The 18101-nt window shown below is 34.2% G+C and overlaps 1 long non-coding RNA gene across 1 annotated transcript; it reads right to left on the bottom strand.

The window, feature by feature from the left end:
- Positions 1-266: 266 nt before the first annotated feature.
- LOC105345587 (uncharacterized) lies at positions 267-10381 on the bottom strand. The gene is made up of 3 exons (XR_004603050.2): positions 10083-10381; positions 9586-9774; positions 267-1723 (listed from the first exon to the last, which is right to left on the bottom strand). It is a non-coding gene; the product is annotated as an uncharacterized lncRNA (long non-coding RNA).
- Positions 10382-18101: the final 7720 nt, after the last annotated feature.

The following is an 18101-nucleotide window of genomic DNA, read 5'->3' as shown; positions in this document are numbered from 1 at the left end:
TTTTTTTCAGTGCAAAATGAAAAATGAACGGAATGCAATAACAGAAATGAACATGAATTTTATTCATTTTTGTTGTTGAACACAACATAAATTCGTGAACCCGCCATCTTTTTCACACAAAAGCACATTTTACAGTACCTTTAAACCTTCATATTCTACAATAACAGTCAACATATTGGTGACTCCATCAACTTATTTCATCGAATATCTCACTTACAAATAAACTTGGTGGGTCCACCAATAATAAAATATTGGCGATTCTATTTTTTTACACAGCATCAATTATCTCATTCACACAGGGCCCTGGTGGTTCCACCAAAATTCATTTGTGAATTTGTCCGCATTCAATTTTTTATTTCATTCAAAGATTTGGTGAACCCACCAACAAAGCAATAATAGCAACACCTGTTATCAAACATTTCAGTTTTAAAGAAACCTTAATTGGCGATTCCACCTAAATACAAATATGCAATAATCGTTTTGTCTTATACTTTACTGATTAAATTTGGTGAACTCAGACTTTCATTATCCAAATATTTGGTGGATCCACCAAAATGAAATTATACAAACATAGAGTACAAAGTTGGTGCATTCACCAAAAGTTTCTAAACATTCATCGATGGCACTAAATAAACAGAAACACCGCAACACATGTCAGTTTATATACAAAACAAGAAAGTTGGTGAAGCCACCAAAATGATTGACAAAATTCAAAATACCCCTACTTAGTGGATCCACCAGATATCAAGTTATACGAATTAATAAATAGAACAGATTACAAAGTTGGTGGATTCACCAAAGAAACTCTAGGCCGGTAACAATTAGTTTATCGCTGCTATTGAATACATAATTAGTGGGCCCACCAATATGAATGCTATGTTCAGTTTACATAAAAGATCAGAAAGTTGTGAATCCACCAAAAAGATCAACATATCATCATAACTCATAATTGCCTTTCGATTTACAATGCCATCAAAAAAAGAGAAAAATGTGTAGAAAGAAATTTTAAAGAATATTGAAATATCATGAAGGATTTTTAAATTACAATAGTGAAACATTTTATTACTTGCTTTAAACAAGGGGTGTACATGTAACTTTTTCATCATCCATGATCATGTTTTGTATTGTGGCTGCACGTATTATCTCTTTTTCATTTTTCATGAAGAGTTGACTATATAGAAAACATGTGACATATTTCCTGCGCATGTGCGAAAAAATGTCTCTATCTATTCACAGCATTGTTTCTTACTGTTCTTATATAGCTTAGTTTTTTTCACAGTAGTAATCAATATGACAACTTATTGATTATTTCCAATCAGTCAAGTGGATTAAACTTCTTTCTTCAAAAATGCCGTTAAAGATAAATGGGAAAAGTTTTGGTATTCCTCTTATACTACGAATTTTGCGACACTTAAACCATGTTTGTTTACCTCCTTTGGCTTTCTTGTTACATGTAGGAGAGTCATCCATCCCTATGTAGAACGTTTTCACTATCTAATCGTTGTTTGTAATCTTGTAGTGAAGTGGACGAGTAAATTTTCTCAATTCACACATACTATTTTGCATCAGGATGTTAATGTCGTAATTAAATTAATAATCATGTTGACGTTAAGAAGTAGCTCAATGGGATCATCGAGCGTTTCGGCATCATTTTCTCCTCAGTTTTTTAGGCTCGTTGCTGAATCGTGCATTGACATCCTCATGTGCATAAGAAAATGTGCACCTGAAAATACATAATTTTTTTCAATCTTTTTAATTAGATCTTCGATAAAGGCAACAAATCTATGTTTCCTATATCAAAAATGATAATGCATTTCTATCCTTATAAATGAATACATTTTGCCAATAAAATAATGAAGTAACTGCTTACACCTTCTGTATTTTAAGTCGTGTAAGAAAATGTCCTTAAGCTATAATTTCATTTTTGCTTGATCAATACATGTAATTATTGTAAAATTAATAAAAAAAAAAACACCCTACTATCATTTTTGCAATTGTATAAATGAAAGTGAGGTAGTGGTCACGCTTTGGCGGATCCATATCAGTGGGAGTTACCATAAAAAATATTTACATGAAATGAAAAAAATATTGAATTATTTAGCGAGAACTTTTTACGTGGATTAACTAACAAGAAATCATAGAAGATAGTGTAGGGCGAGTTCATCAAGTTTCGGGCAAATACATTGGATCGGACAACTTAGGTTCAAAATCTATCCCCAGGGGCCCGTTTTACATAGCATGATTTTAACTTAGTTACATGCATCTTTTGTGAAAAAAAAAACTTTTTCTGAAGTCTATTACTTATCCGTTTCACTATTCAAGTCTTGTCTTAGGTAATTCCTAAGTTATATCTTCACTTTAAGACAGGTAAATCGATGTCTTAACAAACTAACCATGACGACTGTTTATGTTCTACTGAAATGAATTATACGCAAATTAAAGCACATTAAAGTGAAACAAAAATAACAAATTACACGCATCATTAAAACCTTTTTCACTTTACTAGACTAAACTAAAATTTTAGAAGTAAAAATATACATAATATATATCGTCAATTAATTTCTTTGGTTTAGATTTAAGATTTTTACATTTTGTAGATTATCTGGTCACACCAGAATTTTTAATTTTGTAGTAGGCATATCTGTATATATTAACACGGGCTCTTTATAATGGACCAACTATAGACAAAAAATACATTCGATCGTAAAAATTTCAGCAGTGACCAATTTCAGTTGATTTATGCGGTCATATCCATATAATAATTAAAACTAAGAAATATATGTACATGTGGCAAAAAATAAGAAAGATACTTTGAGCAATGCATTAAATTAAAAAGAAATACCGTTTACAAAGAACATACGGGTTTATTACGTAATTTTTATCTGCTTGATTATACATGTAAATGGAAAATTTCATCATCCATGAAAATGTCATATTGAAAAGAATTTACACATGATCGGTACTTATATAGAATTAACAATATGATATGAAAGTGATTTACAATGTATCTTAATTAAGATAAGTCAATTGTGCAACGCTAAGAAAGTTCTGTGAAACAGCTATGATAAACCTCAGTAAATTCCTAATTATATATAAGTTATAAATTAGGCATATCTTAAGTTCTATCTAATGAATCATCTTTGGAAATCTTTGTGAAACGGGCACCTGGAGTGTGGGGGATTTTTTCTTCTTCTCGAAAACAGTCTTTTATCTGATACATTTAAATTGGGACGTTGATAAAACTTAATAGTGACATTTAACCTAAAGAACAAAATCTAATAGAGATACGTCCCACTTATCATCCCCTTCCCCTTCTGTAATTAATGTCCTAATGCATATACAGCTATATTTATGCGATTAAGGGTTCATATTTAATACAATAGATATTGCAAAAACGGTAATATTTCCAGCTGCATCATTAAACTGCATATTGAACAGTGGAAAGCCGTAAAAGTGTGTATTTTTTCCCGTCAGATGCAACAAAAAAAATCTAATCAACATATATGTACATCAACTGAATACATTTATGTATGATCAATTTCAGTTAAGTTTTTTTAGCATTGTCACCTCCTCAGAATATCAAACCAGTTGCTACTTCATTTCATTTTTAAACCATAAGTCAAGGAAAACAAATAAGGAAAAATTCGGACACAGTATAACGTACAAAAAAATCTTGATGAAAATGCAAAGCCCCTTAATGTTTATCATCTAGTATATCAAATACGTATCATTTGTTAAACATGGATTTTATTTTACTATTTCCATCCCATAATTTACATGTAAACTGCCTGTGAATTCATTTGACTATTTATAACAGAAGTTGTTGTGAATTGAATGATTAAGATATTTTGGGTAAATCATTAAAATCTGAATTTCAATTCAACTGCGGTCAATTTGGATACAGATGACTTTAATAATCAGAATACATAGAGACTGTCAAGAATATTTTTTTTTTCATTAACTAACGCAAATCAGCATAAACCTAATTAATATAGAACAAACAGATTCTTTATCAGTTGTTATCAATTTTACGATGAAAATCCAATCTTGAATAGGACACAATTTTATAATGTAAAAACTTTTACAAACAGCTGATGCATTATTTAAATTTAGCGTTTACCTTATACGTCAAAATGTCGCAAAGTTTGATTCATAAAAAGCAATTTGAAATGAAATTTCATTGTTTTGTGTACACGTCATATTTATTTTCTGTTATAAAATAACTAAGCTGGGGAAACAACGTTTTTATTTACATGAGGCCACACACCTAAACGATTATATCGGTAACTTTAGCCATGCTGTTAAATTGGAGATTTTTTCGAAGCTATATTTATACCTTATATCCCAACCTTTTTTTAATAGCAACTTCATAGCAACTGGTGTTTATACCTTTCGTATGTCACAAAATTTGCAAAAATGTGAAAATTTTGTAACTTCTTTTATTATCATTAGCCATTTTCTGCGATTAAAAAAAACTAGGCAGTAGCAATCAAATTTGAATATAATTGTTGCGAAAAAGCGAGTATTTGATCATCGCAAAAATGACCATATATACATTACTGTCATTATTATCCCCCAGCACAAATTTTAACAATTAACAATCGTTATGAAGTTCAAGTTGGTCGTCTGCATAAATAATATTACTTCTTTTCTTATCCAGCTAATCTTAATTATTTTAATTTAAGTTTGTGACTTAAGTTAATATTAGGAAGTATCTAAATCAGTGTTTAACATCAACATTAAATCTTTCCAAATTACATAGAATAAATGAGAAAACAAAAAGGTTTAGTGGCTTCTCAGCAATGCTTAATTAGAACTCGGAACTTTAAAAACAAAGCATACGAAAATTACTGATACAGCAAAATTATTTAGTATTGACCACACTATCTGACCTCTTAAATATCTGAAACTAAAGCATTAACTAGGCAATTGAATTTAGATGAAATAATGAGATAATGCGCAGTGTGTGTCTCGGCTGAGCTTGGCAAGGCACTTAAATAACACGAATAAGGATAAGATAAAATTCCGATATTCGTTTGGATTACAAAAATTAATTTTTCATTTCGACAGATTATTAATTTAGTTAATAGACAAGTAGTTATTTTAGTGATTTTTTTTACTCACTTACTATAAGGACATTGTATACTACAAGTTCTAAAATATTTTTTATTGCAACTTTTATATAATTGAAAATATGTTTTTTCATTTATTTGATTTTCAACAGGGATTTTCCTTGTATATTTGGTATTTTTACAGACAAAAAAATGAATATCGCTGCACACAAAACTTGATCTGCCTGATGCATACAAAATCAGTATTCTGTTTTGCATCAGAGCTCTGGAAGATTGTAAATTCATGTTGTTCAATTCCAAATTTCATTAATACTTCAAGTGACTTTGAATTACTTAACATGTGATCATTATCTGTCATACATTATTGTTGAATATGGGATCCTCAGTGACGTTGAGTTTTATACATAAATACAGGTTTTTGTATATAAACTTTACATAAATAACATTTTCTCTGTATGGCAATACAATTTAAATGATAGAGAACAGTGGTCATACGTAAACTACGAAAGCCGAGAAGGATCATTCGAGATTCGAGATTCGAAATACGAGATTCGAAATACGAGATTCGAGATTCGAAATTCGAGATTCAATATCTAAATTAACCAATCAAATCAAGGATCTGAAAATATGTATCCTAGCGACATCAAACTGTTCTAAATAAAAATCATACGTACATGCTCTTATATACAAATGAATGCTATGTTCACTTCTCCCTACCTAACTAAATAATTATTTGTATTTACTTTTACACAGAATATCTAAGTAGACTAGTAATAATGCAGTGTGCTTCGCGGATCTAAGTGATTCTGGTGCATTTCCACCTGATGCATTTGAACCCTAAGGTATTTCACCACCAGTAATAGTTTAAAACCCGGGTTTATTCACTCCTTTTGTGTAAAAATGCGGTTATGGTAGAAAACTTCATAAGAGTAGCTAATTTTTTCTGTAGGGGGTCCTAGGCCAAATTTAAAAAATTTTAGTATGTAAATTTAATAAGCTCCAATTTTCCCGAGGAGGGGGTCCAGATCCCCTGACCCCCTCCTTTCTAGATCCCCGCATGAAGATTAGTACATGTATCTAAATAATCTAAATATAAATAATCTGTCCTGTTTCACTAATAAATATAAGCATTACTTATCGTATTTATGTATGCAGTGATACACTAGTACTATGATGATAAACAAATCATTGAGATATTATCACATCATACGGAATTATTAATAAATACATTTTTTTTTCCTTTTCCTCAGTAAACAACTTATTATGAGTCTTACTTTTGGAATTGTTTTCAATATAAAAGGATACCTACTCTCTACAATTAAAGGTAGGGATGATAGGGTGCCAATTTGTTCACATTGCCGATTTCTTGTGCAGAGAACAGTAAAACCCTTTATCTGATTGTGCATGAATATTTCAAAATTAATTGTTGTACATATATTTTGTTATAATTCATTCATTGACATATCAACAAGAAAGAATAAAAGCATATGTTTCATAGCCAAGTTAAGTTTCTCTGTCGTTTTCTATCCCCCTACCCCCCACCGCACCAAAATTGACAATAATTACATATAAGTCATACAAATTTTTACTTTTTTTGTAAGTAAATCTCTAAAGATGTAAATAAGCACTGCAAACAAAGATGTGTGTATTTAATATACTACTACATTACACTTAGCCAGATAAAATGTAATCAGGATGAAGCTACAAGGGGTGAGTGGTGCAAATTTACCAATTTGTCGCCATACACACAGAACACCAAATAAAGAAGCTGTGAGTGGTGTGTGGAATGCATATAAGATGGCGGCAAATTATCTCAAATAGTCAGTGCAAAAATCCACAAATAGGCTGTTATTTGTTACATATCCTGCAAAAACATTGATATAAAATGGTATCGTCCCATAACATAGCCGATTAAGTTAATGTGTACATATGGTCAACGTACATGTAATTCTAATATACAAGAAGGCGGACGTATCAGGCGGGGATCCAGAAAATTAAATTTCAAAAATGATCGGTTGAATTACATTAAATGCTTTGAAAATTGTTTTAAACTATCGCACGGGTCAAAATGCGTGATAGAAGCTATGTACAGTGTGATTGAAAACTTTCATTTTATATCAATATGTAGTATTACATGTACCTATTATAACAAATGAGAGTATAGCACAACTGCGACAAGCAATACATGTCCTTTACCGGCACCACCTCCCTCCCCATAAAAAATGAAACAATTGTCGTTTTATTTGCTAAAATGTGTGTGGTTCAAGATTTTTCTAAAGGACATACCCGATTAGAATTGAAAAAAAGAGTCGTACATGTACGTTTAAAACTAATTTTGTCAAAACTTTTAGATTCATTTGGTTATATTTTGGTCCATTTGAGTAAATATATGCACCAGCGCAGCTCTAATTTATTAATCAGGCCATAAATTCAAAATATTTTCAAAAATTAATAGCTTTAAATCCAGTGGATGAAAGAAAAGGAAAGCAAATCGAACTCGATGAGTGCTAATACCTGTGTTGAATGAATGGTACAGTAGGATATGCGCAAAAAAGTCCCGTCTACTCTTTCCTACCCTATAATTATTGGAATATTCAATCCGATTATAAGAGTCAAATTAAAAATCAAGTACGGATATGTACCTGTTTATCAAAAGTAAAACTTCTCATAATTTATCTACAGTGCATCGTTATGGAGCTACACAGAAAGTTTTATATTAATTTGCCGAGCCAAATAAAAAAAACCCCTGGAAAACGAAGAGAAAACAAAGTGGGGACAGAATAACTGAAAGATTAATTAGGACTATATAGCCGCCCCCCCCCCCCCACCCCTCTTGAAATGTATATACTGAAAACAGATTATTGGCGTACAACATTCACACACAGTTTAAAGAAAATTTCATGTTTTTTTTTTTATCATTTTCGCTAGCTAACGTAAGACATCACAAATACCCCAAGCCCCCTCACGGAAAAGGAAATGCTAGCTGATGGGAGAGAGAGAGAGAGAGAGAGAGAGAGAGAGAGAGAGAGAGAGAGAGAGAGAGAGAGAGAGAGAGAGAGCGAGAGAGAGAGAGAGAGCGAGCGAGAGAGAGAGAGAGAGAGAGAGAGTCGATGTAAATCACAGGTGCGCTAACACCGTTAAAATTAAAGCTTGCTAGTTGATCTGCCCTACCCTAGCTACCTCCTCTCTTTTCTCGTTTTAGAGGCTTAATTATTGTCTATATATGCTTGTAACAAATCAAATCAATTTCAAATTCTAAATCAAACTGAATTTGACACTACAAAACTCTCTCTGTGTCTGTCTGTCTGTCTGTCTGTCTGTCTGTCTCTCTCTCTCTCTCTCTCTCTCTCTCTCTCTCTCATATCGACAATGGCATTGCCATACCCTACAATACACTATTCTTATCTGGATTTTTGTCTTTGAGGTTGTAAATCATTATATCTTCTATGGTTTAAAACTTTATCATAACCTATATTTTGACATGTCGATTATTTTTTTGAGTTTCGTTTCATAGCTTAAACATTTAGATTAAACAGATTTTTCTTCGCGAGTCGATTTTTACACAGTTGGGGCGAATACACTTCGGGTTAAAATTGTTCGGGGGGAAATACATACAGGGCAAACAAAACCACTTAGTTTCGCAAAGCCAACAGTGTTATTTCTAATTTAATTGTTTATACTGTGTGGGGTTAATTCATCAATGTTTATTTAACCATTTTATAACCACTATATAAGAGCTATTAAGACATTTATTTGTAGGAAAGAGCATGTACGAATGATCTTTATTTAGAACAGTTTGATGTTGCTAGGATACAGGTTTCAGATCCATGATTTGATTGGTTAATTTAGATATTGAATCTCGAATTTCGAATCTCGAATCTCGTATTTCGAATCTCGTATTTCGAATCTCGAATCTCGAATGATCCTTCTCGGCTTTCGTAGTAAACAGACAGAGCTATGTTCACTTAATCCATATAACAGTTTTATCTATATCCCAACTACATGTACATGTTTTTGTTATATAAACAAGGGGGAGGGATTTTAAAGTTTGATTCGAGATCCATGTTTTATGAATCAAAATATGAAAAACAAATTTTGCAAATAATATTTGCAATTCATTTCTTTCATAAATGTAGACAAAGCAATCCACCGTAAAAGACACCAACATCAAAACATGTGTTATAATCTTAGAGGCAAATATATCCTTATAAATACCGATATGCATCATATTAAAATAAACGTGTGCTCTTTTCGAATTTGCAAAAATGTTCTGAATTTTCATGTAGCCTGTACTAAACGTGTTTCTTAGTTTATGAAAATCAAACCGTTCTACACGTACTTGTGTTTCTTTGACAGACCTTTGAAGACTACGACGAATTTATCTAACTCGAAGTTCTGTAGCTTCATGTCCCAATATTGATGCAATATTGTGATTAAGACTATAAACATAATCTTTACTATATAAAATGATATATTTTATAAACGTTTAGTGTATGACAAGTCGACAACCTACCTTCGGGTAATGCTTTTGAATGGATCCTTTCAGCCAGTAGATTCATTAACAGGTGCTTGAATATTAGTATTGTTACATCTGATTCAAACGTAGGATTATCACAGCAACTTCCGAGTCCGAGCGTGTAGCCTTTTACGTGGTGTTCGAGAAAATCACGGCACATAACGGAGGAGTCTTTGTAAGAGTCTTCTAAACAGAAAAAAGGAACATTAGAATAATTTGGCAGTGTCTTAACATGGTCAATGCAGACGTATTTGACACATCGCCGAGAGAAATGCCGAGATTATCACCAATGTTATTGAGATATTTTTCCTAAAAATGCACTGCATGAAATAGAAATTCCAAATTTAACTACAGCTTTATTTGCGGACAGGCATGATAGGCAATTACATGTAGATTGTTCTCGGCATGACCCGCTATTCAAAAGAGAAACGTCAAGATTAATCTTCACAATCGTCTGTTCCTTGAACTTGAACTACAACAATTAAAAAACGTACCTTTGACTTAGGGTTTTTCTCCTCTTCATCCATGATTTACATGCAGTAATCAAATACGTTGTTTGTACCCTCGAAATGCAAAGCTTGTAAACATCTGAAACAGTTCTATAGCGCGGACCGACCTGTTTATGCTAATACAAAAACGACACAGCATGGCTCCACGGCAACCGTTCTACACTAATTAGGCCGCACCTTAGACCACTCACTCACTCTAGATTTATTTCCCAATGAACAAAAGACATGTCTTCTTTCGATATGTAACATGCTCTACGATCTATCCAAGTGTCTCTCTCTCTCTCTCTCTCTCTCTCTCTCACATTTTATTCAAGTGTTTTGGTAAACGGAAGAGATGTTTATTTATGTCACACACTTTTATGTCTGAGAGAGAGAGAGAGAAAGAGAGAAAGAGAGAGAGACGGACGGACATGTACATTTACATAGGCAAACAAACGAACAAATAGACACTGTTTGTAATTTGTAAGCATACAGCCATAAGATAAGTCATGAAATTTGACTCACGGGTTTGTAAAACTTTGCAAGGCTACCAGGGTTGTTCACATAATATTTCTTATTAATATCAAAAACTAACTCACAATGTTATACGAGGATTGTCCCAAAATTGCGTAGATAAGTAGCGTTATTCACTCAATAATGAAAATAAAAAATGAAAAGTTAAATTAGCATAAAGAAATGCATATCGTGACGAAAAGTACTTTTCAAATTGAATAATAAAGAAATCAAAAAGAGGATAAAACTTGTTCATGCTCATTTTTTTTCACCAATAAAAAATTTTCATTTCGTAGTAAAATAGCGACGTCAGCGTTTGAGGCGACGCAATGATATCAACGATGCTATCAACTTTTGTAATGATCTTTAAACAGATCTTAAGGCGTTATAAAAGTATATAAAATTTACATAGTTGCTTAGAAATGAAAGGCCCATATATGATATGGGCCTAAAATGGCCCCATAAAATGAACTTGGTCCTTTTACTGTAATTCTTTATTTTCTTTGTACAGATATAAATGTGTGATGTTTTTTACATAATGTTCATTTTGATTCAACTGCCTACTATTTAGAAATATGACATCGTAAAGACAACCTTTTCCCGCCATTTTGGCTTGTTTTCAAGCAGTTTTTCTTTTAGAAAACAAAGAGCGCATGCTTGAACAAACAAAATATTTTAATCAGAGATGTGTCTAGTCAAGACTTATAAGTGACAAAAATTGTTTCCCTTGTTCAAGCATGCGCTCTATTTTTCACATTCGTGAAAATATAGGAAAAATGTCAATTTTTGACCGATTTTGATTGGAAGTCTGTCGACGTCATTTGTTAATAGAGTCAACACAGTCCGTGATTTTATAGAAAACATTTTTATTGATTCCGGAAATATTCACTTATCTCCATCTCATTTATTTTACATACACACAATTGTGAACGGATGAACAATGTAAAATCATTAATTATATGAAAGTATAAATATTTGTAAATGTATTTCATTTCCCTTAATTCAAGCTACAAAAGAACAAATACGTAGGCTAAGAAATCTTTTTTTTTAAGTCTCAATGGTTATCGCGTGAGCGCAAACCATTTTCTACATTGTCACAATTGTATTTCTTAATTGAACAGCAATAATTATTGCAATCTCCTAAATTTGATGAATGATTAAAAAAGAAACAATTTCCGTATCAAAAGGATGTCAAGATACTTGAATTTGAAGACGCCCCTTATTGTCCACTCTTTCTGAATTATAAAGCTTTACTTACCAGACAAATATCTACCTGTTTGTTTTTTTCTTTTTTTTATATCACCCAAAACTTACAGATTTTGATATGTCTATATATAAGGATCTTACGACATGTAGATGTCTCATTTGAATTCTCTCTCTCTCTCTCTCTCTCTCTCTCTCTCTCTCTCTCTCTCTCTCTCTCTCTCTCTCTCTCTCTCTCTCTCTGAGTCTGGATGATGGTTTACCCTAACCCATACCGACCATGCAGACACAGGGAAATCGCTTCTGTCTTCCTGTCTTCTGCTTGCCCCCCCCCCCCCCCCCCCCCCCCCCGATTTTGATGAGTGCCAATTTTGTAGTGGAGAATTTCATCAGGGAAAGTGCGATTTCTCCATTTTACGGGTAAGGCCCATGTATCTTCCCACCGAGCGCCGGGTATTGTCATTTCGTCCGAAGGATCTGTGGATCCGTGCTGCAAGTAAGTCATCGCTTCGAGCACCGGAGCAGACTTACCGGACCATAGACGCAAAGACTTTGCGAACAGGCCATTCTTCCCCGTCTGCCGCCGTATCCATAGCGCCGGCTCGGACAAGCTCGTGAACATCACCACAGAGCCTATGCGGAGTCGGGCGTCAACGGGTACGTTCTGTGTTCGCTTCGGAGGCGGGCTACCGCACCCGGAGCCGGGCCCAAAAACAGCACTGTCTTTGTGTTCCCGGTCCGTCCAGACTGAAGCAAATTTCCCCAGAGTCTGGTTTAGGGTGAGGGTTAAATTGATTTGCTAAATCTGAATAACTTTTTTTCAAGGTCAGGTTAAAAAAATTACATTAAGCTATTCGCGTTCGCTAAATTCTTTTCATTCAATTACAATTTATTGTACACAGGATAACAACAACCAATATTTTTATCATAGTAAAACACATATACATGTACATGCGTATACACTGATGTATCCACACGTGTAACACCTGCGCGCGGATGGGGTATCTGGCTTTGGTGTGAATAAATGCAACAAGGGTTTGCAATTTACCCATTTACATGAGGCCATGAAGTCAGATGAAATATATATCCAACGATTTTTTGTGTGGATATTTTGTTTTATTACTTACCGAACTTTATCATGTTTAATTATATTTCAGAGAGAGAGAGAGAGAGAGAGAGAGAGAGAGAGAGAGAGAGAGAGATGTCTCAACTTTGATACTATATGAGGAAGTTCAACGATGCACAGGAAACTATTTTAACGAACGGGAAATATACCAAGCTGGTGAAAAAAAAAATGGGTTTTCTCACTTGTCATCTTTATATTGCATCTTGTTCAAAGCCTGTACATGTATATATATATATTTTACAGTGGGATTTACTTTGCTTCTATAGTCTGTACTACATTTATTATCCATTTGTCATTTTTAACGTTACACGTACATACACATGTAGTTGTTTGTTTGAAAAATTGTTGAAACTCTTAACATCAGCTGGAATCGGACAGTCGTCCTGATATCACCGATCTGAATCAAAATTTATCTCAGGTCTATGATAAATGATACAGCGCTAATTGGATCTTACTGGGTGAATTAACATTTGGAGGACCACAATTCGATCGAGTGTCAGTCTGGGTTTTAGTACAGCCGGATCGATCGAGTTGTACAGTGGTCCTAATTGGTGGTGCTGCATGTAATTTTATGTCGATAATCGTTCCAAAAAAGTCCTTTCTGCACTGGGCATTACTAGCAAATGTTAAAGGAATTCCGAACGAATTATTGGTGCAGATATGTTACCGGGTATACGATTCACGCCCATTCCGGTCAAGCGATTTCCCTTAACTTCAACTTACTTGTACATGTATCAGGACTTAGACTAACATGCAGTTCCAACCACAATTACAATGCATGGTAGTTTTCAGCGCCGGTGTGCTCTAGGTCGCTAAATGTAGATGCAAATGTAATTGACGGCATTACAGCGCACGCAACTTTTTTATGGAAAAGAGGGACATTTTGGCAGAAAAAATGGATACTGTGCTTTATGTAAAAATGAAATCAAATGACACTGAGATTTCCAGCGACTTCCTGAAATCCTTTTGACATGTATGCCAGATTTAAAAGCAATTGTAAAGAAGTTTCGAGATATAATCCTAATCCTGATAATGAAAATCTTGCACTTGAATTCATTCCCAATGACCTATTCTTTGTAAAGGACAGTATCCACAAACAGAACCTATTAAAAAAGTGAATGTTTCCACAGCAGCAAAGAGTGCCAAGGATATGATTCTCAGCAATTTACAAAAGAGAAGAGGAATTTATGATTAAGAGGCCCCGTCTCCATCATTAACAGGGACGTAGCATATTTTTTAAAAGTGTGGGGTGGGGGGACAGAATCGTATAAAAAATCTTGACAAGCCCCCCCCCCCCACCCCCACCCCCCCCCGCCAAAAAAAAAACTGAAGGAAAAAAGAAAAAAAGACACCTTTACATAATCATTAAAATCCCAATCCGTGGATTTTACTGTTCATTTCCTTATTTTCAATTCTATTTTTAACATGGTCCCGAAATTCGATTTTTTATATGTAAATTTAAGAAAAATCATTGATGGGACAAAAACGCTCCCCCCCCTCCCCCGATACTAAGTCCCTGCATTAAAACTAGATGATATCCCGCACAATCTCGAATATTACAAGTATCACTTATACATTGATATGATAAAATGCTTAATATCTTAATTTCTTGAATATTTAGTTAATTTTGTACATATCGTGTCCAATTTTTAAAAATAAGTTTCTTAACATATTCCTTAAAATTAAAATAGAATTAACACAATTGCAAAATGAAAAGTTATAGGAGAGGATAGGGTTGACAAATCTAAACTCATGATTTATGTAATGTACGTGGCCATAATTCTTTTTATGCAGCTGACTGAAAAAAAAAATTCATATCAAACTAGTAAGTGGGTATATATTTTGTGCATTGTATTACAAAATTTAATGATTTAGGTCCCATTTATTTTTATCATTCACCCAAATAAGACTTTCAGATAAAATACTGTTTTGAAAAAAAAAATTAGGATAGGGGGTCACCACCTCCCCTTCATCTTCCCCGTTTATATAATATATATAATAATTTATCCATATGCATAAAGACGTATCTACACCATTTGTTTATTGTTTACAAATTATGCATAAGGTGGACAACCAATCCGTCGCCCGGTATATATTTCCATAGCGGGGGTGGAGGGTGGATAGGGGGGTACAGTCCCTGAAACTTTCTACTTTCCCACTTGAACGGTAAGCGCACACTGAACGGAATTTGGTGAACGCTAATGAACGATGAGCTAACGCAGAGCACAAACGAAGCGGAAAGTGAGCGGTAAACGCACGGTGAACGATAATTATGTGAACGCTTTGTGAACGCAAGAGAAACGATATATTTGGAGTGCCTCGGAGATTTTCTTTACATTGTTTTTCGTCGTTAATAAGGACAAAGTTATGGTGTTCTGATGGGGCCACATCGACCTTCGCACTTTCGCCTATATGGCGAAGATGCGAGAGTGCAAAGTTGCGTACGCGAAAGTGCGAAGGTGCGATGGCGAAGGAGCGAAAGTGTGAAGATGCAATGGCGAAGCGCGAAGGTGCGAAGGCGAAAGTGCGAAGTTGCGATGGCGAAGGAGCGATACTACTATCGCTCTTCGCCTTCGCAACTTCGCACTCCCGCCTTCGCGTCTTCGCACTTTTGCCCTCGCCTTTTTATAATTGTGGAGCTCTCTATCGTATGAAGACAATTTTAGCTGTATAAAATGTCATCTGAGGCAGAAGACGAACTTTTTAGAATTTATTTTAAACAACCTCTGCATTTTCTCATTTTGCTGTGTCTGGCATGCAAAGACCGATTCTTTCACTTTGGAGTTCCGAATGAAACTGACTGAACGATAAGTGAATGCTGAACGAACGGTGAACGCTTTGTGAACGCACAGTGAAAGCACTATGAGAGCTTTGTGGACGGTGAGCCCGAACGGGGCGGAGCGGAGAGCGCAAGTGAACGCACATTGAGCGCACTATGAGCGCACGGTGAACACACGAAAAAAATGGGAAAGTAGAACGTTTCAGGGTTTGTAACAAGGACATTTTTTTGATCATATCTAAATTTGCATGTCTGCAAAAGGTTGGTGGAGGTTCCGAGCGCTAGTTTCAGTAACTTTACTATGTGATTTTATTCAAATTAAATTCATTCTTCCCAATCCACGCATGACTTGTGTTACATAGATTGAGTACAAAATCCGTTTTCTAAATTTTAAAAAGATTCCCCGTCTAATATTTACATGTAGATCTAAGTAAGCCTTTTGCAATTTCCATTTTATTAAAAAAAAACTAATATGCGGCAAATTATACATGTATCTGATCGAAAATAACATTTATAAATCCAAATAATCTTATGGTGTGAGAAAACTACACGCAATTCAAATTTGATATAAACATGATAAGTATCATGACATGTATTCATATATACATGTACATGTATATGCTCGTACACACCATTGTCTACATTTACCTGGTTAAGAAATGCGAGAAACAAGTATAATTTTAAAATGAAGAATTGAAAGTTTATACACTATGCAGAGACCATTCCTATTTTTCTGCTTTGAAAACCCCTATATATCCCCTCCCATCCCCACGCTGGAGTTACATGAGTTCGATTTTGTACCATTACCTTTTATGATGTTTGAAACTCTCTGTCGGAGAATTTGATTCTAAGTAAGGTGACCATGGCTCGCTGATATTTTAAAATTAGCGATAATAAAAATATACGTATTTTACTAAACGTATAAACGTTAAATGGTAAATGTAATTGGTGATCAAAAGTAAACAGAACCATTTTATTAAGGCCTTGGACTTTCAGTAGGACGAAACTATCTATTTCTTGCGTCAAAAAAGTAAAAAATGACGCTGGTTTCATGCGAAATACACACCGATCGCGTAGTCTTAGCTGAAAAGCCAGACAAATCTTGTCAATTTCAAAGAGCCCTACATTGAAATAAACAGGCCTACGTCACATTATCGTTTGACACAGCTACCAAAAGTCCAAGCTGTTGTTAAAATGGTTCTAATCGTCATTGGTGAATAAAATAACACATTAGAAATCTTTGAAAATGGAATTGCTTAATATTCAAGTATTCTTATGATAAACATTCACAATACTCACATATTTTTCATATTATATTTTGTTGATATTTCATTGTTTAATGGGAGATTTGGTCAATTAAAGAATAATGGATTTAGTATTGATTTCATAAAACAGCTTCGGTTTACTTCTTATGATTCGTCTTAGAGTGGACATAAGATATGTCTTAAGACATCCTACATCTAGGACATGTCGTGGTATAAAATTTTAAGATACTTTCATGAACATTGCCACTGGTGTTTTTTTTTTTTTTTTTTTTGTTATTGGCAAAATGTCTAAATTAATAAGTATAGATAAATGATCAGCACGTCATACAGTAGTTAACTAGCAGCGAAATAAACAAAATCATGTGAACTCTCTCTCTCTCTCTCTCTCTCTCTCTCTCTCTCTCTCTCTCTCTCTCTCTCTCTCTCTCTCTCTCTCTTTCTCTCTCTCTCAATATTCAGGCGCGAATGCAGGACTTTATGTACATGTATGTGAAAAATGTGCATGTTTATAGAACTAAACATTTGGGGTGGCAACGGTAGGAGAAAGCGTTGTATACTATACTGGTATATTCCTATATTCCCGAGGATGGTTGGGGGGGGGGGGGTCTAATTCAATACTACATACTGTTCATGTATGTACTCCTTATATCTCTGCAAGCTCGGATGAGTTGGGAGGGGGAGGGATATACCACTATAACGACCCTCTATATTATTCTAAAAACCGCATTGTCTTTTGGAGGCAGACTGCACTTTTTAATGCAGTGTATTCTGTATTATAAACTTATCACGTACTTGCAGATTTCTTATTACATATGAGGTGGGTCAGTCACGTTTTGTTCGCCGCCACATAATGTTCGCCGTTGCCTTTTTTTCTAAAAAAAATCGTCACGTTATGTCCACCGGCGTACATACGTTCATGTATACATGTAACTCTGAAAAATACAGTGGCGGCGGACAGAATGGTTCATGTGTGCGAATTTGTATTTAAAGCATCAGAAACAATTCTGTTTTTTGCGGGGGGAAAAGATTATGCATCTGTTTAATGCATATCTTAAATAAACATCATTTTCATTAATTGAATAAAAATTAATCCAATGATTTATTCTCAAATTTGATATTTTTACTCAAACTGTTGGATT

This window comes from Magallana gigas, chromosome 9, assembly GCF_963853765.1.
Source record: "Magallana gigas chromosome 9, xbMagGiga1.1, whole genome shotgun sequence".
NCBI classification, from domain to species: domain Eukaryota; kingdom Metazoa; phylum Mollusca; class Bivalvia; order Ostreida; family Ostreidae; genus Magallana; species Magallana gigas.
Note: the sequence above shows the minus strand (reverse complement) of the source record. Positions and strands in the feature narration are given on the sequence as shown.